The 23,572-nt window shown below is 38.5% G+C and overlaps 1 protein-coding gene across 4 annotated transcripts in view; it reads right to left on the bottom strand.

The window, feature by feature from the left end:
* The window catches only part of OTUD7A (OTU deubiquitinase 7A), a 227,748-nt gene that overhangs the window by 198,398 nt on the left and 5,778 nt on the right, over positions 1-23,572 (bottom strand). Inside the window, exon 3 of one of the 4 annotated variants that reach the window (XM_075897704.2) lies at positions 10,704-10,834. The exons of the other annotated variants lie outside the window; for them this stretch is intronic. The gene's annotated coding sequence lies outside the window, so the exon portion shown is untranslated. The remainder of the gene's footprint in view (positions 1-10,703; positions 10,835-23,572) is intronic. 4 annotated transcript variants of the gene reach the window in all.

The following is a 23,572-nucleotide window of genomic DNA, read 5'->3' on the forward strand; positions in this document are numbered from 1 at the left end:
GGTGGGTTTTATTCAAGGCATTACCATAATTTTTAAGCTCACAGAAGAACTGGAATTAATACAATCAAATAAAAGCTACAAGTACTGGAAAAGATCTATTAGAGGCGGTAAACAATAGCATCTCAAAATTGGGATTGGAATGGAAGAAATTGGGGAGCATGACCTGTGATGGAAGCCCTAATCTGACAGACAAAAATGTTGGCTCGTGAAACAAAATATACAGCCAAGTGCCAGAAATAAACCCAAAGCAGAAAATAATTTTTCTACATTGCATTATTTACCAGGAGACCCTCTGCAAAAGTGTTCTGGAATTAATCAATGTCATGGACACAGTTACAAAACTGGTCAACTTTATTAGAGAAAGAGCATTAAAATCACAGGCAATTTGTCTCTCTGCTGGAAGAACCTGAGTCAGAGCACAGGGATGTCCAGTACCATAAAAATGTTAGATGGCTTAGTTTGGGCAAAGTTCTGAAAAAAGAGTGTGGGATCTAAAAGCAGAGATGGATTTGTTTCTGAAAATTAAAGGAAAAGATGCGAGTTTCCCTCAATTGAATGATGTGAATTGACTCTCTGATTTTACATTTGCCATTGATACTATGGGTCACATGAACGTGAATGAACTGAATTCAAAACTGCAAAATAAAGGGCTTTTTGCTCATGACGTATTCCCTTATCAATTCTTTCATGACAAAGTTGCTCCTTTCCTCCCATTACATTGGAAACAATTTCCCGCACTTCTCCACTTTGCCACAGATTACAATATCTGACCAGAACCTGCAAGAGACACGTCATTACTGCTCTCTTTGCATGCTGAATTTTCTCAATGCTTCATGGGTTTGAGAATGATAGAAAATGACATGGCTTTGTTCTCCTCCCTTTTCACGTATGAGGTGGGCAACACTCAAAGTGACCTCAAAATTAAGCTGTTGATTTGCAGTGATGCCTTGCTTTCAGAGCAATTCAAACCAATGCCCTTTCTGGGGTTTTACACATCTCTCAATGAACAGAACTTTCTGAAGATCAAGGATCAACTTATGTCTGCGAGCAGACATTTTCTGTGATGAAATTCAATAAAAATCAAAGAACAGATCTGCGATCACCGATAACCACTTTGCAGTAGCACTCTGCATTGCAATATCAAAAATGACACCTGACTTCACATCCTTTGTTTATGCCCATCATAAACTTTCTCGTTCACACAGAGTTGCAAGTTTTGTTTTACAGTTAATTTTAATAATGAACGTAAGTTGAATGTAATTCAGGTGGTCAATATCCCAGATGTGGCTTGCCCAATGGTGCTTTATTTATCTGCACCTCGCAGATATGGTTGTTTAAAGTTACCACTGGTTCCCAATCACCATTCACAACCAATGGGAGCCGCAGGAGGTGGTGTCCTAATCCAGTGGTGCTTAACCTTTTTAAATTCGCGACCCCCAAGGAATTTTTGGGTTGAGGGGAAAAAAATGGGATTTTTGTTGCACGCACGTCAGACACTGAGCCAGGAAAACAAAATAGCAGCCCGCAACCTCCCCAGTAAGACAGCCGCCATCCCCGAGAGTTAATGTTAATGTTATTATTACAGATTTTACAAGTATATTATAAACCATTTTGTGAACACATTTCCTTCTAAGATAATCTTTGGATAATGTAATATTCAGTTAGCTGTTATTAAACTTTTATTACAGTGCTGAGTAAAGAACATAGTGAAGTCTTTTTACAATAGGTGGTGACATGATTTCATGAATAAGAAATGTGCAGCCCTCAACGGATTATAAAAATTCGTGGCAGGCCCCCCCAATAAAAATTATTGCCCACCTCCTCAGCCTTCTCTCTTTCTCTCACAAACACACACACCCATAATTACCATTATTGGAAAAGGAATATTTTATTGATATTAAATAGGTAAAAACAAAGATTCACTATAACAAATCATATTTACAGTATGACGCTAGAAAGAAAGGAAACAGATTTTCTCAGAGCTATGTGTATTCAACACATCCCTCAAGATGTGCTGAATACAGATAGAAATAGCACCCGTATTTTCCATTGCGTTACCCAGATATTCCTTTGTTACACAACAAATGGGGAGAGTGAATATCAGAAGCCCTTGCATCTTCCTCACATCAGCCTGTTCAGACATCTATATCACAAACCCCCTTCAATGACCTGCCAATGACCTCTGGTTTGACCTGTAGCATGTGGGCTGCTCCATTTAAATGAAGGTGTCATTTCAGTTTTATGGAAGTGACATCCATTTAGTGGATTTCATGCCATTTCCCCTTGAGAGTTCACAATTAGTTGCAGTAGCTTGAGTTATTTCCTTCCAATAATGGCCGATGCTCATGACAACACACAGTAGACCTTGAACAAGATACTCCATGATTAAAATCTGATGAACAACAGGCTTGGCAGAATTTGTTATATATAATTTTGATTAATACCAGTTTATTTTAAAGGATCTCCCCCCCCCACCCCGCCACTTAATTTAAATGTTCATAGTTGCACAAAATTATGTGTTTTAATTTTTTTTAATTTTTATCAATTTACATTTTAATTGTTTTGATAAGATATTATGGAGTTAGACCATTACTTACTGGCATCAGATGCTGAGATTCCAAAAGTTAAAGCTTTATGACCTATACCACACAAACTGTCAATATCACATGTCAAAACATACAAAGTAAATATCCTTAAATCAAACGCTAATAAGTCCTCAAGCAGCATTTTTCTTACTTTGCCCATCTGTAAATTTTGGTTATCACTGAGTCATGGTGTGTACACAATGAAATCCATGTTTATTGACATTTACCAATAAAAAATTAATCCTTCCAATGACTTATGCAGCATTTTTCATCCTCAATGTATTTTATAAATTAATTTCAGAACATCCAAAGAGATGTTACATGAATTATGAAGATGAAGGATTAATTATTTTCATTTTACAGACAGGGAAACAGAAGGATGAAGGTTAAATAACTTGAGCAGGAAGAAGTAACAACAGTATGGCTGGGACTGGGATTTGAGTTCCTGGCTCCAACTTTTGGACTCAGATCACAATGCCACATCTCCATTCTACTCTCCATCTTTCTTGGAAAAATATGATCATGGTATGTAAGGAAAGCTTTTGGGAATTTTTCAACAACAAACTTTTGTTGGAAAATGCCAAATGTATCAAAAACAAAATATTTCACACAGTTAATGGTCACTTTCAATTATTTTTTAATTGGAAAAAAAATAAAATTGAGGAAGTCTTTCTAAAAATATACATTTAGTTTTCCAGTTCACAATGACTCTGCTTTGAAATCTGAGCTCATAGTAAAATAAAATAAATGGCCAAAACTACGAGAAAATGGTTTGGGATCAATCAAAGCAGTTTTTAAAAATTGTTATTACAGGTTCATCTTTTTTTGAGATTCTTTCTATCCTGATTTGGGATTGGAAAAATATTGAAAACTTTTGCATGGCAGGAAAAGCACTCTATATGACAACTCCTTTTCTCAGAGAAAGGTATGTGTATATGTGGGGGGAGGAAGGAAGGGGGAGCGGGAATTAAAAGGACAGATACACAGCTAGTCCTGCCTTAAATATAAGAAGGATCAGGTTTACATTTTCAGTCAGAAGGCCTCCAGAAAATGTTCTTCTCCAGTGCTGCATAAATACAGACTTTGATTTAGAGTTTGCTTTTAACTGTACCCTATGCATAAGACAATGGAGCAAACAACTAAAGAATCCATTTGCAGACATCTTGAAGATATTAAAAAATAGTAAATAACAGTCAGAATGGATTTTGTAAAGAACAAATTGTGTCAAACCAGCCTGATGGATTTATTTTATAGAATAACAAGCCTTTGTGGATAAAGAATGTGGTATATCTATAATTTAAAGTATTTGATACAGTGACCTGCTCAATAATACACTAGAGAAATACAACCTAGATGGAGCAACTATTAGTTAGGTTCATAACTGGTTGGGTAGCCATTCCCAGCGAGTAATTATCAATGGTTCACAGACATGCTCAAAGGGCATAACAAGTGAGATTCTACAGAGATCAGTTCTGGGACCAGTTTTATTCAATAGTTTCATTAAGGATTTAGATAATGGCATAGAATATTTAGAGGAACATCTCATTTTTAAGTGGCAGAAAAGCATTGGTTGTAAACCAGAGATTTTGTTATTTTATCCCCACACCTTTCCTTCATTCTTTTGGGGGTGATATTTCTTTGTTCCTGAAAAGAAAAACCCAGGAAAAAGGTTTTGAAAACTTTTCACCAATGAGAAGGAAAGAACTGAAGAGACAGGTTTGAAAAAATTACTTAGTGACTGGTTAAGGAAGCCAAGGGGAAAATCCAAGGACTTTTAAATAAACCCTATACTTTTGTAATCGCTTTCTTCCAATCATAGCAGAGAGCAACCTACCCTGGGTCAGTGTCCCGCCTCCATGTCTGATCCATTGAAAAGGTGAATCTGTTCTAGTTCTAAGGTACAAAACCTAACTCTTGTTAAAGATTCATACTGACAGCTCTGCATTTACCCAGTTCATTCCATGCAGCATCAGTCAACATGCTGGTTATTATTGTAAGATCATTTTACAAATATTAATTTTGAGGCTAGTAAGTATTTGATCAAAAAGCAAACTGAGACAGAAAGCTTAAATGATTTGTCGATGAGTGCACAGCAAGCCAGCAGCAACACTAAAAACAGACTTTTTAGTCCTGTGCATTACCCAGGCTCACCAACAAGAGGGTCAGGAGGTTAATGGGAACAATTGTCCCGGGAACCAGCCCTTTAAAAGGGCCCGAGGCAGGGGTTGAGAACCTCAGGGTGGAGAACCTCAGGCCGAGGGCTGGGTGCAGCTCCTGGCTTGCTTGGATCCACCCCCCACCCCCAAGTTTTAGGGCGCCTGAAGAATTGGGGAGCCTGCGCTGGTACTTCAGCCCTGCTGCTGGAGCACACAAAATTGACTAGATAGGGCCCCCTAGGCTCTGGTGCAAGGGGAATATGGAGAGTGTCTTTCTGCTTCTCAGTTGGCAACCACAGCACCCACCCCAAAAAAAAATGATTTCACAAATTTCCAATCCTAGTAGTTTCTTAAAGGGAAACACTCACATCTCTTAGCTAAAGTGAATGAGTGAACTGTAACACAAGACTGTCTGTTAATGAGCTCATCTTGCCAACTAAGGGTAGCACACCTATAAACGTTGCTAAAAGGGTTACCTAATAACAAGAACTTTAAGTCTGTTTTATTCACAATGTACATTTTAAAAAATACTTGATGACTAACAAAACTTACACAATCAAACCTTAAAACTAGAAGGTCTAAATATTAGGATTATGCTAACAAAACAATGCTTGTTTGCTTTCCTAGGTCTTTCAGTCAAAAGGAAAACAGTCAACCAAAGGGAAAATTAATTGTACACCTGCTCTTTGCTGTCCAGTGTAAGACTCCAGCTTCTTGAATTGAAGAAATGGCCCTAACTAAAACAGATCTGTGCAAGGATTTGAACACTATTACATAGAAGAGCTTACAGATGCCTGATATAGCTATGTAGAAGCTTACTTTATATCACAGTGCCAATCCTATGAGTTTATGAAAAGGAGACAGAAGTATCAATTAGGCTAAAGACTATCCTTGTATATAGGGTTTCAATTTTATGGTATAATCGGTGGAAAACATTCCTCAGAGGTTGCAAAATGCAGTACTCGATTCTTTATGAACCCCCCCTATGGCATTTTACCTTAGATTCTAGCACTGTGATACCATCTATCATGAAAACAGAGCATTTTTGGTAATTTCATTTTAGTTGAGGCCTGAGAAAGCCATCAATTTTATACAGATTTTTATTAATAACCCAGCTTCAGAAGCATTAGTATTTAAGAGTGGAACATCATTCTGTGTTGACTATCACCACATACTTACAGTAAGAGCTACCAGAATCTGCTAATGAAATCAGGCTTATGTCTGTTTACAAATATGGTGTGCGAATGGCTCTCAAAAGATTAATGACCTGCCACTTTATTTAAGAAATACACTCAGCTTTTGTAAACTCACTTAAAATATGAACCTAAGTATGTGCTTTTAACAAATTGTCTCACCCAATGATGCTAAGAGAGGCAGAAGACACTTGCTTATACTTGCTGTTTTTGGATACTAAAGGTAATTTAATTGTGGAAAATAGCTAAAGAATCAAATGATAAGAGAACACTATCTGCTTATTTATTAGGACCCCAATGATGTAATATGGGCAGACCCTCACAAAACCCAACACACCACACACAAAACACATCAGGTTCACCTGAATGGACTCAGCGACAAAATTAAGTCTAGCTAGGTCTCTTTTTAAGGGAAAAAAGAGTTAAACAGAGAAGTTCATATGCATACACAGGTCTCTAGGCTAGGACGACATTTTCAAAAGTGCCTAAAGTAATACAAAGGAATTTCTTTAAAAAATCCCACATCTTGGGTCTCTTTCTCTCTTCAGATTTTGTAGAATTCCTTTGCAGGGTTGAATATGTGCTTTAGTTCATAATACTATTACCCAGAAATCTTGAGGCCTACACACACTTACCAGTAAGGTAAGGTACTGGTGCCAGATTTCAAATATGAATGGAGGCCATCCCTTCCTTTTGACCACAAAAAATAATTGTACTCTTATACACACACTGTTTGTAGCAGAAGATAAAAGAGCTGCCTCAGCTCACTCTGACCACAAAGGTACTGCTTGTATGACAAAGGCTGCTGTCTGTATGTGCGTGAGTGAAGCACACTGGGGAAATGGACTGAGTCTTTAAATCAAGATTGAGTGTCTTTCTAAAATATAAGCTGTAGTTTAATTAGAATTTATGGTTTTTATTTAGGAATTTCTGGGTGAAATTATATGACCTCGGCTATACAGCAAATTAGACTGGATGATCCCTTCTGGTTTTAAAATCTAATGAGACATATGCTCTGTGTCTCCAAATCAAGACAATGACAATACATTTTAGTCAACACAAAAAGAAAATAAAGTCCATTCCCTTACTCCAATAGCATTTAGAAACTATCCTAGGCTGTGTCCAGACTCAGGGGTTTTTTCGGGAAAAGTAGCCTTTTTCCGAAAAAACTTCAACTGCGTCTAGACTGCAGCCGCGTTCTTTCTAAATTAAATCGAAAGAACACGGCTTTTCTTTCGACGGCGGCAAACCTCATTTCACGAGGAAGAACGCCTTCTTTCGAAAGTGCTTCTTTCGAAAGAAGGCGTTCTTGAATGTAAATAGGGCTTCCTCGAAAGAGAGCATCCAGACTCACTGGGTGCTTTCTTTCGAAAAAGCGGCTTGCTCTTTCGAAAGTTCTGCGTGCAGTCTAGACGCTCTCTTTCAAAAGAGGCTCTTTCGAAAGTATCTTTTGAAAGAGCCTCTTTCGAAAGAGGCTTGCAGTCTAGACATAGCCCTAGAGAATCACAGAAATTGAGAGGGATTGGGACAATAGAGGAAATATTTTTAAGACATCTAATGTATCTCCTCCAACCACTAATGCAAAATTACTCCCTACAGTACATTTTCTAGTATTTGCCCAGTCTAGTTTTAAATGTCTCCAGAAAATGACTGAATAAAAAATAAGTTAGAAAACCATTTTCCCTATTTGCGACCATTCTTCATATATGAAAGTAAACAATCTGACGGGCTGGCGTGGATTTTGCTTACTATCTACAATATGAGAGAGAGTCTGTGTGTCTGTCTAAGAACTCCTCCTAAACGGTTAGAGCCAGGACCAAATTTGGAATGTAGCTTCCTCTTATAACTTAAAGCAAGGTCAGGGTTTGGTTGTGCAAAGACAATGGAATGAACCAGGAATAGGGTTATTTCTCATAAAACAGAAAGGGAAGGGTCTTCTAGCAAGGACAGTTATATAATGGGGGACAGCAAGGGGACAGAGATAAGGTCCAGGATAGCTATATCTCCACTGGGGTGGAAAAAGAGGCAGCTAGGTACATATTTCAAAGAGCGTGGCTATCTGTGCCTGCTGCAGCAGGTGACCGAGGGCTCGGTTTGTCTTCTCTGCCCTCCTCTCTCCTGTGGAAACCTGGATACTGAGCCCCTGAATCCACAGCCCCAATCCGACCAATGATTTAAATGAAGAAAAACAAAAATTATTCCAGGTAAGGACCAGAGCAATGCTAGATAAATCCTCCAGTAAGAAATAATCCTTGCATTTTATGCAACACATTTAGGTTCACAATATTAACAACACTGTAACTGGATGACAAGCAAAATGTTGCATAAAAATTTCAGAGGGATAGCCATGTTAGTCTGTAGCTGAAAACATTTACAAAACAAGTCGTCCTGCAGTACCTTAGAGACTAACAAAAAATGTAGATTGGATCATGAGCTTTCGTGGGTACAACCCACTTCTTTACATGGATACAAGTTATTTATCCAAGCAAAAATTATTTTCATCCAGAACAGGAATTGCAACCAAATTTACGAAACAATGAAACTATTTTGTTATATGGTATTTAAACAAAATATCATTTATAGACAAAAAGGAAAAAATGCTATGATCTAGCTCCTAATACATGAATACATGAAACAAGATCAGAAAGTATTTCCCATTTAGAAATAAAATCTTCTTGAGAGCATTAATAGTAATATTGCATGCCCTCCCACAGGTTCTCTTATGCATTAACAAAAAGGAGGATAACCAAGACTTCTTAAAAAAACGAAAAAGAATAACCATTATTTTAATATGTGAAGGATACAGACATTATTTTGCTGCTTTGTATCTTCACACCCTCTGAAGGAATTTCATTTAAGCTATTCTCAGTATTTACTGTAGTTTAATTAAATTATAGAAATGTCATTCAGAGAAATCCACTTAGGCTGGGTGTGGATATTGAATTTAATCTAAAAATCATTACATAAGCCTGAATTTTGTCATATTCAATGGAACTGAAGAGGAAGAAAGAAGGTTTTCATTCAGAGCTGAGAGAGTCAAAGGAGACACAAAATTGCCCTACCCAGCTCTTCTCAAACTCAGTCTCCTCCTTTATTCCAGATTTAGGTGTTATCTACAATAGCTTGTGAAATTCCCCCTTGTTCTCACAGACATCCAACACTGCCATCAGACATGAATTCAAAGAATCAAGCTTCAAGAGACAACTCCATCATAACACTTTTGTAAGTATTAAAATTTCAGCATAATTTCCCTTTGAATGCTCTAAATTGACATATATTGAATTGCATGTAATACAAATTGAGAAAGATCATTTGCTGTTTTAGAAAGAAGTTTTTATCATTATACATCTGCCATCATACACCTGAATTGAAATATTTTGTAATTTATGAATTGAGTGTCCCTCTGTAAGAAAGATGCTATGTTACTTTTATTACCAATGGCTGGGCTTCAGTTCTACTAAAAGTCTTCTAATGATTTCTGGCTTCCTTAAAGACACAGTAATGAACCAGAACTAAAAGGTGGGTAGCAAATGGTCAACGTTCAGATTACAGGAAACCCCCAAGCTGGGGCCCTCCACACATACAACTATTTTTTAAACTATTTTTAAAGTGCAGCAGGGGCCGAAAACTCCTGACTTACATCCTTGGCCCGCATTTATGATGGCACATGACACCTATCGTCAATGAGAGTTTGAGTTACGATGCCTCCTACTTGCAACACTTCCCCAGGAACCAATCGTGTCACAAGTCGGGGGTCACCTGTAATATGAATATATTGTATGAAGCTAAAAATAATAATTTTTACCAATTTCTCCACATCATACAGTGCCACCCTAACTTCTGCACTGCTGTTGATAGCAGTGCTACCTTTAGAGCTGGACACATGACCAGCCACCAGTAGTTTCTTCCCTGCTGTTGCCCAGCTCTGAAGACAGTGAAGAAATAAAGGTGGCAACATTACAAGGCCTACAATCGCCTTGCAGTCCCTTTAGGGTAGGGCCTCCAGTTTGCGAAACACTGTACACTTTCAGTCCAGAATAGAGTATAGGGCAAAAGTACAAAAAATACCAGACTTTGTGAGAGATCAGATTTCTTGGTCTGTGATACATTTTTACAGGGCTCTTCCTATAGCAGATGGAAAGTTTAAATCAACAAAGCAACAAGGAGAACAGAAGAGAGAAAAGTCTACCTATCAATCCTCTTTGACTTGGGTGTCTGGAATAATCCTTTGAGGGCCAGTTCCAACAACTCTGGACCTGGCTACAAAGCTTTTCAGTTTTACACCCATAAGGCTCAAAAGTCAATGTATAACTATCTTCACTCTATCTTACCTCAGGCAACTCTACCAAATCAGCTAGGGGTAGGGCTGAAATCTCATAGACCCGAAAGAACATATGTCCTTGACTAATGTGTCAAGAAGTAAATGTGTATTTGTCCTCTCAAAGATTTCAAGAAATCTCCACAAAGACTCAAAAATCAGCCTGTTCACCAAACCAGGTGGCACTGACACCGATATAAACATCTTAGTAGCCATCACTCCTACTTGGTGGGATCTAGTAAGATGGGGAAGCCCTGTAGCTGCAGGTTTGTCAGAATTATGTGAAGCAGCCCTAGCTACAGCCAGCGTAGCATACTGAGAACTTAACTAGGTCTCGGAGACCTGAGTATTCTTTTCTCTGCCACTGAGCAGCAGGATGACCTTGCAATAGTTACTTGATCTCCCTGTTCCATAGTTTCCCCGTTTGTAAGAAGGGGATATCAGTACTGACCTTCTTGGTAAAGTCGTTCCACATGTCCTGATGAAAAGCAGGAGTATATAAAAAGCTACATTATTATCATTATCATTCATCACCATCAGCTCATCATTCCTCCATTAATTCAGCTGGGTCCCAATGAATTCCTAACAGATGTAAAAGAGTTGGAAATATTTCAGTGGTACAGTTTTTGGGAAGAACCACACACCTATCACACTGGTCTTGGGTGAACATGTTTAGGGTTGGGACACTGCTTGTGGTGCAATAAAGAAAGTCAAAGCTGTCAGCTCACTTTCCTTCAGCAACAGCCAAGTCTTTCTGCTTTTCAAAATAAGACTCAGAAGCTTTGAGTTTCTTACTCCAAGTCTATCTGTATTTGAATCTCGCCTCAGTAAATATATGATTTTAACTTAAATTTCTTTAACACACAAATATTTCCTTTTCTAGAGAAAAGTTGTAAATTTTTTCTATTAGAAAATGGTCAATTTCCACTAATCATAGATGTCCATGTCCACTGGGTATTTGGGTCCAAATTTTCTCCTGTTACACTTCTGAAAACTTATTGACATCTGTAAGATTGCAGAAGAGAATTTAGACCATTGGTTCTATTTATCCCAGATGCCACAATTTTCAGCAGACTAGATCAATAGAGAACAAAAACTGGATTAGAGTGTTCATATGTGACTTCAAATATCAAGAAATATGAACACACAAGATACATTTGTGAGGGATACATTAATAAAATAGGTTTCCAGTAACTGTTGCTGGCTTGAAGAACTGACACTTTGTCTTCTTCTATATTACCACAAAGTGTGTCTTCTTATTTAACATGCAATATATGCGGTGACCTAATTTAACAGTACAACACTTGATGAAAGAGAAAGGAGAGCTGTAAACCCAAATGGGCATATCATCATTACATTCCAACTGCACAGACAGGTTCAATGGTTCCGTCCCTATTAGTCCTGCTTCTCACTAGCAAAACTCAAGTATCAGAGGGGTAGTCTGGATCCGCAAAAGTGACAAGGAGTCCTGGAGTCATCATCTGAAGAAGTGGGTCTTTGCCCACGAATGCTTATGCTCCAATAAATCTGTTAGTCTATAAGGTGCTACAGGACTCCTTATAAACTAGCAAAACTGCATCAATAATTTTCTGAAGTAGCAAATAGGACTGTTAAGGATTTTACTTTAAAAAACCAGTGAGTTCTCTGGGAAACTGTTCTTTGGGGTCTAAGGAGTTTTATACCGAAAAAGGGAGTTTTGAAAATATATTTCTAACACAATTAACAAGCATTGTTCATTCCCAGAAAAGGCCTGTTGCCTAGTGTTTAGCTCACAGGACTGGCATACAAGAGTTCAAAGTCCAGCTCTGCACTGATTAATTGTGTCATTTTACCCTCTTTCTGTCATTTTCTCTATTTACTATAGACTATATCAAACACACCCCTACCACAAAATGACATCGTGGGGATTAAATATCTGCACTGAGTGTTCTGAATAAGCATTAACATTATTCCTCAACTTATTCTTTGTTACTGAAAACTTGAGTGGCAATAAAGGTCAAACTTAGCAATGACATCTGCAGTAACACTGCAGATAAGCTTTGGTTCAGCTCATTTATCTTCATAACAAGAACAAACCCTAGTCATACTAGTAGACTAAAAGAAAAAAAATGAAGGTTACATACAGTGCTTATTATTTCAAATGAACAAATTCTGAGTACTGTCTGCTCACCTATTACATTTTACTCGGGGTAACCATAAAAGCAAAAGATAAACATAACATTTACCATAATTAGAATTTTGCTCACTGAAGCACTGTTCTTCTAGTATTCAGGATTTCATTGCATCGGATAGATCAACTATAAATAATCTCTTCTTAGAGCTATGTGGACTAGGGCTACAAAAAGGTAAAGGGTTGAGATTGGGGGAAATCTAGTCATTTATTTTTTCCTTTAAACAAAAATGTTTTCCATAACCATCACCAAAAAGAATGGCAATTGCAATGAGTAAAACACATGTGTATGGAGCTACAGTTTGTATATTTTGTTCCAGAAAATCATGCCAAGTATAATGGCAGCGCCACCCTGCATTCAGCTTGCGTCATTTGAAATAAAAGGAGCCCTTTTAGGAGATCTTTCTTACAGGAAGTGTTAAAAAAATCTGGCACAATTAAATCTGCTGTTTTCAAAAAGCAAAATCGTTTTGTTCTTCATGTTTGGGAAGGGCAAAAAGCGTGAACTGGACCCGCTGATCTGCCAGTCACTGTGTTAGCATTTTTGTTTCAAAGCCTGCAACCCTAATCTCAAGAAAAGTGCTGTTTAAGGGCCAAATCATCCCCTATATGAGCACATCCCACATAAAGGTCAGTCAAAATCATAAATCCATATGCCAGACATTGAATCATTTCAGGGGGCAGGAGGGTGGCTTCTACCCCACAGAATGGACAGGTCAGTCAGTCTTTGAGAGCTACCAGATACCCAGTGCCAAAGACACAGCCTACCATCCAACTTACTTGCTCTCCTGTCCATCAAGGATGTACTTGTGTAAGGTAAAGGGGACATGGTCTTTTCCCCTTGTTTGAGACATGCTAAATTGTTCAAATTAGATTTTGTTGGTAATATAAAGGAACAAACAGGATTTTAATTTATGAAGCATCAGTTCATATGCTACTACCCCATGTATTTACATAAAGTTGAGACATAAATGGTCACTATTTCCTTTGTACATAGTACGAAGAACCAAGTTACATGTTCTATGAACCCTCTTTTACAAAAATGAGGCATCTTCTGAAAGAAAATAAATTATGAAATTTGAATGCCATATATTTCTTTTAGGCTTGCAAACATTCACTTACTGGCAAATATGTCACACACAAAAATTCACTTACATTTTAGGAAAAGAGATGCGTGTTCTCTTCACTAGAAAAAGGTGTTATTTTTAATTTAAATACTAAATTATCCATCTAGATCTATTGATTTCAAGGGACAGAGGAAAAAAAACCCCACCAAGGGCTGAATGGATTGCTATTTTCTGCTACCTCAAGGAGGAAACACCTTCCCCCCTCCCCCCCTCTTGATTTAAATAAACTTTATTGTTTTGAAGAACAAATAGGAAAGAGAATGAAAAAGAAAAATACAGTGCTATTTTCTGAAATCTTTATCTCACAAAGGGCACAGAGACGTGATCAACTAGATTAAAAGAATGTGTTATAACCAACTTCAATCCATCACTATATGACTTTGTGCTGTTTCATGTTTAAGCATGAAAATTCATCTCTCAGGGTTGTAAATGATAAGGATTTATATTTAATTTGAGCTCTCAAGTGCAGTGGCATTATATTGCATAACTCTGCTGCATCAACCACTTTTAACACGGATGGAGAGGACTCAAGCTGGGGACATTTAAAATGGATGCACATTCTTCAGGTTTTCTGGTATGAGCGCATGTTTGCTTATCTGCCAGGCTACCAAAAGTATGACTGCACCAAAGTCATATGCTCATTTCAGTGAGTGCCAGAGAACAAGGGCCTGCTGAACACACACAAGACAGCTTGCTTGAAAGAAGATCTTCCTGAATAATAAGCAAGGAAGAGTGTGTGACTCACGCTTAATCACAAACAAGGCCAAATTCAATCAAATAAGGGACCCAGTGCAAAGGCATTCTATTAGGTTTCCCAGTTGCAGTTCTAGAATTCCACATGAACCTATCATCCTACCTGCCGCTCCTTTCTTTCCTAGTTGGAAAGGTTCTCGCAACCCTCAGGCAGGCAGAGGAGTGAGAAAAGGGCTCTAGTGGCTGGAGTGGTGATCGAAGCCAGACATAGGGCTAAGGCAGGGGTTCTCAAACTTGTGATACTGCGACCTCCCTCTCAGTTGCTGCAACCAGCCACTCAGCTGCTTGCGACCCCCCTCTAAATTCTTTGCGATCCCCCTCTAAGTTGCTCGTGACACTCCAGGGGGTCAGGACCCACAGTTTGGGAAATGCTGGGTTAAGGGAAGAGCTGAAACTGGGATCTGGGGCAGATAGCCAGGAGCCCGTTTAACAATGTAACCAATGGAATTTCCATCAGTAACACACAGTTAATTTTTTTTGTTAACATTTTTCACATCCCTAACATGTCTCTAAATAGGCACAACAGCCCTTATTGCAAACAGCATATCTCTCGTCACCTCTAGTCATTCTAACACTTCCATATGCTTTTTCTCTGCATTATTCTTACCAGCCTCAGTGCTAGAAATAAAATGTGCACAATACAGAATGAAGAAAATGTGATCTTTATTAACTGGGAAGAAGTGCAGCCTTCTTTAATACAGTCATTCCAGGAAGACCTCCCTCATGAAAGAAGAGCCATGAAGTATTATAGTTGAACAAGCTGCATAAACAAGACCATCGATGTCTCTGATGCTACCAGATTTTTTTCCTTCTCTTCACAGTGATGCAGATGGAGCAGCTTTACTGGACACTGGATTTACCACAGGAGAATGGATTTGGGGCATTAATGTCTGGACCAAACCCAAATCCAAAACCAAAAGACCCAAATTAATTCTTCAGTTTATTCTGTCACACTCTGTCAAACCACAGAGCTCTTGCTTCCTGGAGTCCTTTACCAAAAAACCCCTTTCGGAGGGATGAGTGAAAGGGGGACGGTTTCCACAGGAGAGAACAGCATAATGTAGTCAGCAGGGCCCTGGACTTGGACTCAGGATACTTGGATTCTCTGTCTGGTTGAGGTGCTAACCAACTGTGAACTCTGGTTAAGGCCACAGCAGATTATCGTCTCACCCAGGCATAGAACTTCTCAGTGCCTCTGTTTCCCCTCCCACTGTCTTGTTCATTTAGATTCCACATTGTTCTGGACAGAGGCTCTCTCATTATGTGATTACTGTCCAATCCATTATTTGTATGATAGGAGCACCTGCTGGTCCAGATTTCAGTCAGTCACCTCCTATCATACAATAATGTGTTCTGTTCTTGTATATGCCACTTGTTTGACATCCATGCTTAGCTGATTACAATAAGGAAATTTGATGGAGGTTTTTGTGGATTTAATATGAACAAAATTCCCATCACCTTGAATTCCATAACCAGGATTATTTCTCTGACTTCATTCCAAGAGATTTAGATGGATTGTTCTGGAGAAGACCAAATGAGAGTTTTCTAGTTATAGATTATAAAGGCCAGAAAGAACCATGCTGTGCATCTCCACTGACCACATCAAATAATTTCTGCACATCCTCTATAGCTTCTAAGTAAGGTACATACTCTCTTTTTGCAAGGTACCATGGCATGACTTAAAGACTGCAAGTGATGGTGAATTCATCACAACCCTTATAAATTGTTCCAATGGTTGATTACTTTCAGTGTTAAAAGTTTGCACCATCTCTAGTCCAAATCCAACTAGCTTTAGCTTCCAATCACTGGTGTTTGTTATACCTTTTTCTACTGAAAGAAAATCTCTTTCCCATCTAGGTATTTGAAAATTAATCTGCTCCCACACACTCCACTCCCCTAATAACTGCTTTGGAGATTTCAGACAACCTTCCCAAGAAGGGAGGAACAAAGGTTCATATATTTATGTATATGTCTAGAAAAGCACTTGGGGAAATATTTTTTACAGGAATAAAGAAAGGAATCAGACATCTTAAATAATGAGCAAAAGAATAAGATCACTTTAAATTAAGCAAAATACAGAAAAAATATGAGTTATAATTAGGAACAAACATTTAATTTCCATAACTAAGATTTCTATGCTACTTGGAGATGTTCCTACTAAAGCTGCACAGAACAGATTAAAAAAATGTAGTCATAAAGATGTGTAAAACCGCGCCCCACTCCCCCCAGCTCTGGTTTTCACCACTCTCTTTCATTACCTGTTAATATTTAGTTACCCCCACAGCCTACTTGTGCCATGAAATGAAACTGCTGAATGCTATTTCTCTGAATTCAGAGGCCATAATCTTCTACCCTTAACCCAACTTTATCCAAGGCATATTATACAGCCTCCAACTGGATTTGCTAGTTGAAAATCTCAAAAGATGGATCATGTATCAGCATCCCTTGACACCACTAAAAAGATGTTCAGTTAATCACGTGCTCTACTACACCTGGCAGAGTTAACTCTGCTAACATTCATTTTCCTAGCATACCACCAAAGTTAAAGAAAAAATGTTTGGACTTCTTGTTTTCTTCATAGTCTCATCACGAATAGGAATCTTATTAATCCAGCTGTCCTGGTTAAATTTCCCTTGGACTGATGCATTCTGTCTACTAAAATTCCTCTGTAATTTCTATTGGATACATTACTCTGCGCTTCCTGTCCTAAAATGTTATGCTGTGTTGCCATTGCTAAACAGCCTCACCTTCCAATTCGTGAGCAGGGGGATGTGAACATGATTGTATGTTCTATTCAAATGAGAGAACAATATCGGTGAAGCACTATAAGAGCCTTCTGGAGGAGGAAGACACTATAAAATGCAAGCAATTATTTCCAAGCACGCTTGAGGCTCTGACCCTAACCATTTAGTGGTGAACAGAAATGAGAAACTTTATTATGCACTATCATGCAGGAGAATTTTGACTATAAACAGGTTCATGTGACTTCCATACATTATAGTAAAACCTCAGCAAGATTTGTTTATATAAATATAACCACTACACAACTTTCTCTTGTGAAGAAACGCACAGCCACAAAGGATCTACCAGCTCAAGTGCACTTGTAGTACAGGGCAATAAACAGTCGTCTACAATGACCAGGCTCTGATGTTTATTTTGCCATGCTGGCATCCCAACTCAAGAAAGAAATAGTCATTAATATACCAGACTTTAAGGAAAAAAGAAAATCATAACATTACCCTCCCTCTCTTTAAGGAACTCCCTTTTCTTTTTGCTGTGGAGGCAAATGAAGGTGTAAAGAATAAAAGAAGAAGCAGACTCTGTGCACGGATATTCAGTTAGGAGACGGTTTAAAGTTGAAATCAGAAAAAGAGAAAGATCATACATTCACTTTCTCCAGAGGTGCAGAAGGGCAAGTGCTTGATAAGGGGTGATGCTCCGTTTTCACAGATTAACAGGAGTATAGTAACTATGCTGCAGAGGATGAAAGAGGAAGCTAAACAGGAAGGAATCTGCTTAATTTAGGATGCTATTCTGGATGGTAGTAACTTTAGCACAAGCCACTACTGTTGATAATCCTAAGTGTTCAAAAAGCATATGTCAGGACTCAAGGTCACAAGGCTGGCTTAATCACGTGATTTTAAAAATTAATAAATGCTGGATCTTTTTATTTGCCTTCTGGTTTTTCAGGCGCTCTCTGCAACCATGGGAGCTAGAAACTTTTCTAAATGATAGCTGAGATTCTCATGCAGTGACCTGTTTCCAGGACCCTGGAGTTTCAAATAACATGCAAGGCTGGATCACTTTGCATAAGCTGCAAGTTAGTGATATAGCTCCTAAATCAGTGCTGCAGGGCGGCTAGGCTCTGAATTATTCCTCTCTGACAACATGATGGTAAGTTTGCGTTGAACATCTCTGAAAAACAGACCAGAGGCCACTAAAAGCATAATCCATTATTTTTATTAATAAAAACAGTTCTCGTTTAAATATGTGCCTGGAATAAACAAGTTCTCCTAGCCTCCCTTATATTAATTCCACACACCAGTACTAACAACTAACTGGAAATACAAATCCATACAAGACAGCACCAACATTCCTTTGCTGCATGCTCACATACTACAAAGATTCTGGCCCTTTTTTGATTAGCCAATGTATAAGATTACTCAGTAAAAGGCTACTTTCCTGGATGTGCTACATCCCTAGAGAGAACCACCAAAACTAGGGCTGGAAGGAGTCAGCAAGCCCAGCCCCCTTGTGCTGAGGCAGGTCCAAGTAAACCCTGCCCATTCTGACAGCTGTTTGTCCAATCTCCAGTTATGGGGATTCTTATTAACTTACTTGATGCTTAATTATCCTTATAGTTTGAAAACTTTTGCCTAATATCTAACCTAAATTTCCCCTACTGCAGATTTCGCTGATGACCTCTTATTCTAATGTCAATGAACACAGAGTAAAATTGATCACCCTGCTCTTGGTAACAAATCTTCAAATATATTAAGGGTCGTTACCAGCTAAACCTGCCTACTTTTCCTTTTTATTAACCTTTTCTCATAGGTGAAGTTTTCTAAACATTTTCTCATTTTGGTGTCTCTTCGAAACTGGACTCTCGCCAGTTTATAAACATCCTTCCTAAAGTGCGGCATCCAGAACCCGACACAGTACTCCAGTGGAGGCCTCATCCTGCTCTACTCAGCATGATAATTACCGCCTATGAGTTAATTATGTATTCCTGTTACTGCACCCCAGAATGATATTAGCTTTTTTCAACTGCATCATATTCAATTTCTGAGCCACGACAACCCCCGGATTTATTTCAGCAGTATTAGCTCCTGAATAATTATTCCTCATTTTGTAATTGTTCGTTGGATTTTTCTTCTTAATTAAAGTATTTTGTACTTGCTTTTATTGAATTTAATCTTGTTGATTTTAGGTGAATTCTCTAATGTGAAAAGGCTGTTCTGAATTCCAATCCTGTCCTTCAAACTGCTTGCAGCGCTTCCCATCTTGGAATCATCTGCAGATTTTATAAGCACACTCCCCACTACAATTATTCAAGTAATTAATGAAAATCTTTAGTAACAGTAGACCGAAGACTAACTCCTGCAGGAACTCAGTACAGAACTCCTGCCAATTTGTTAGTGAACCCTTGATAACTATTGTTAGAGTGTGATCTTTAAAATATGTACCCATCATATGGTAATTCCATCTACGCCACATTTCCCCACTTTGTATATAAAAACGTCACGTGGGACTTTGTCAAAAACCTTACTAAAAATCAAACTACATCACAAACAGGAAAGAAGGAGCACAGCAAATGCTGAGAAGCTACAAAATATAAAGATGAATGCAAACAATGACTACCTTAATTTCAACTGAAAAGTAGTAGTTGTAGTCCATCCTCCAGATAACTATTTTGCCTAAGCTTCATATTTAAAGTATCAAAATTATGCCCATGAATCAAAGATAGCACAACTCTAAATATTCTATTGATGAAATTTTTTAAAAAAGTGAATTATTCTGATTCCACATGGATAAATTCAAAATTATTAGTAGATTTGCCCATTCTGAACATAAAAAATGAGCAGTCCAGATCTGGCAGTATTTACAGATACTTTCATCATGCAAGTTCTTGCATTTTCTAACTAATGTGATCAGTGTTATATTACGAACACTTCCAACCATGCTGCTTGCCAGTTTCTTTGTGAGTAAAGTAGAACATCAATAATTAAGGATTTTAGGAAACCTATTTAAACTGAAATACAAATTTAATTGATTTAAAACTAAGAAAGAGGAAGTAACATCACTATATGTAAAGCAATAAAAACTAAAAAAAATGCATTTACAGTATACAGACAATTTTACAAATTATATTACTGAATCTAATAGGTCTGGGGCCAAATAAATTGTCCATAGAAATATAAATTCCAAAAAATCAAGTTAAACTGATAAAATGCATAATTTTGTCAATAATGATTCTATTTAAATTACTGTGCCTCAATTTATTACACTATATCAAGATTAAAGACCAAAGCTAACATTTAAAATGATCTCATCATGAACAGTAATGAAGCTTAGATACTTGATGTGCAACAGAAAATCTGATGGGTTAAAAAACAAATCTAATTTCCAAGTAAGCAGGAGTCAAGTGACCCATTCCTTATCCCACTGCAGTTAGTAACAGTGCTCTTAGGCTCAATAGGATACTGCATCTAGTTCTGGTATCCACAGTTCAGAACCAATGTTCATAAATTAGAGAGGTTTCTAAGATGAACCACAGGAACAATTAAAGGGTTAGTGAAAAATTCAAGAAGAGCTTGAACTATTTAGCTTAAAGCAGAGGTGGGGAACCCTTTTTTGGAGTTGGGGGCCACTGACTCACAGGAAAATCAGTCAGGGGTAACATGCAAGTGAGAAGCAAAAAAACCCAAAACCTCACAAACGTGGCCCCCAATTGATAATCAGAAAGACAGAAAGAAAGAGAGACCTTACTCAGGTAACTCAGGGCACCAGAGTTACCCTTGCCCTGTGGTAGGACAGGTGCCAAGGCTGAGGGCTTCCCACCAGATTAACTCTTGTGGGGAGCCTGGGCTAGTAGGGTATGTCTACACTAGCCACCCTAGTTCGAACTAGGGTGGCTAATGTAGTCATTCAAATTTGCAAATGAAGCCCGGGATTAAAATATCCAGGGCTTTATTTGCATGTTCCCGGGAGCCACAATTTTTAAATGCCTGGTAGTTCGGACTCTCTGCCCGCGGCTTCACGCGATACAGGATAGGTTTAGTTCGAACTACCCAGCCTGTGCTGCGTGTAGCCATGGGCAGGAAGTCCAAACTACCGGGCATTTAAAAATGGCAGCCCCTGGGAACATGCAAATAAAGCCCGGGATATTTTAATCCCGGGCTTCATTTGCAAGTTTGAATGACTACATTAGCCACCCTAGTTCGAACTAGGGTGGCTAGTGTAGACATACCCGTAGATATTGTGGGGCCCCACTAGGCTCAGGGGCGGGGCCAAAAATGAAGGGTTCATTGTGTGGGAGGGAGCGGCTGGGGATTGGGATTGGGGTGGGAGAGCAGGATCTGGGTGGGAGGAAGGATGCAGGAGCAGGCTTGGTGTGGGGGTGGGGGTCTGGAAGGAGGTACGTTGCAGGAGCGGGTGGGGGATGCAGGGTCTTGGTGGGGTAGATTGAGGCCCTTACCTGGCACAGCTCTTGGGGCCCAAGTTGTTCCATGTCACCCTGTACTGGCAGGCTTCACCTTCTGCCACTCCCATTGACTGGGATTCCCAGCCAATAGGAGCAATGGGGGTGGAGCCTGCAAGCCAGTACAGTGGACAGAGCTCTCCCACGCTACCCTTCTTGATGCAGAATCACATCTTCCCCTACCAACCAGAACCCATAGGCCAGATGTTACCTACAGCTTGCCTTGATCCAGCTGTGGCTTGGGCTCGCCCCATACTCCACAGCTGCCACATGGGGAGGTGCTGAGGTTCAGTGCCCCACTCCCTCCTCCCCCGCTATGTGTCTGGCACACCTGTGCCAAATCTCTGCTACTGGCAGTGGGAACCTCATGGGCCAGATCAAGGCAAGCCACCAGCTGCATCCAGTCCATAGGATGCCCATTGCTGGCAGACAAAGTCATAGTCTGTAAGTATCTACATGGGGAACAAATAGAATAAGTACTCTTCAGTCTAGCAGAGAAAACCATAACATGATCCAACAGCTGGACTCGGAAGCTAGACAAATTCAGAATTTTACACCTTATTTCCAGTCTAACAGTGAGATTGGAACAGCTTACCAAGAATTGTGGTGGATTTTCTATCACTGACAATTTTTTAAATCAAGATAGAATGCTTTTCTAAAGAATATGCTCCAAGAATTATTTTGGGGGAAGTTCTGTGATTTGTGTTACATAGGCAGTCAGACTCGATTATTACAATGGCCCCTTCTGGCCTTGGAATCTGCACATTTCTTGGCAATGACTATTCATGTATAGATTTGCACTGAATACTGTGTCAGGGAAAACTGTGAAGACACACAATATTCCCCCATGAAGGAAACCAAAACTCAGAACATATTCTGAAAGCTGTATTGAAAAATAGATTTTCAAATTACTTTAATTAAAAGGCTTTCATTGTCATATTTGTGAATTATTTTGTTCACATAAAAATTTGATGAAAAATGTTGATGGATAACAAAGATCTTGATATAAAATCAATAAGTCAAAATGATAAACAAGTACATTACCCACTCACCTTTTTCAGACTCAGAGGCCTGAGTTTAAAATATTTGGAGCAAGGTAACAAGGTAATAAAAATAATGCTAAATAACATTACAGAACAAAAAGAATAACATTAAAAATAGCTAAACATATAAACTGTTTATTTCAAACATAAAAGCTCATCAATGGCTCATCCAACAAACCAAACAAACCATGAATTGCCTGGTAATATAAATGACCTGATAGTACTGCAGTAAAAGACTGCTATTGAGGGCCACTGGTATGACAGGTACCTAATGCACATGGTACTAGCTTCAAATCAATGCATTAAAAAGAGAGCCAAAAGGTAAAAAACTCCAAAAAGGTTTGAAACACATCACAATTCATTTTGTTCCTTCAAGTATTTTAAAATCCATCAGGAATGCTTATCAGATACAATTTTGCTATGAAAACAATGGAAAACAAAGTTAGCAAAAACTTTTACATATGCACTCCCTGCATATTTAACAAGTTTCTCATTTTGACCTTTTTTGGTTAACATCTGGTGAAGTCTGGAATACAGAAAGTAAACGTGAGGGACTGCAATAATCACAATTATTTCGTTCACAGATGTTTTCTATTTACAAAGCATAGGCTTAATCATTCGACCAGAAAAGCCCAAATATGACTAGCCAAGAAGTAAAAACCATTTTGCTATTTTACTTGCTGTTGTAGAACATTACTGTAAGCAATACTTCATTACAGTTTGTTTTCTTAGCCCACTTATCTGTAGGGTACAATTCACCCCTATGTCAAGACTCCAAATAATACTTAATACTCATGTAAACTGGTTGAATTTCACCCCTACTGAAAATAGAGGACCAGATGCTTGGGTGAGGTAAGTCAACATAGCCTCATTGGGGTCAAGAGAGTGACACTGTTTCTCTCATTCAGAATGTCTGTATCGTTTAGCTCTACACAAAGGAACCGTTTCTTTGCGCATATTTATGTGCTAAACTTGTGCACGCTGAAATTAAACTGCATTCAAACACAAAGACGATACCAGCTAAAA

This window comes from Pelodiscus sinensis, chromosome 14 (genome assembly GCF_052426305.1).
Source record: "Pelodiscus sinensis isolate ZL-2025 chromosome 14, ASM5242630v1, whole genome shotgun sequence".
In the NCBI taxonomy this organism is placed as follows: Eukaryota; Metazoa; Chordata; order Testudines; family Trionychidae; genus Pelodiscus; species Pelodiscus sinensis.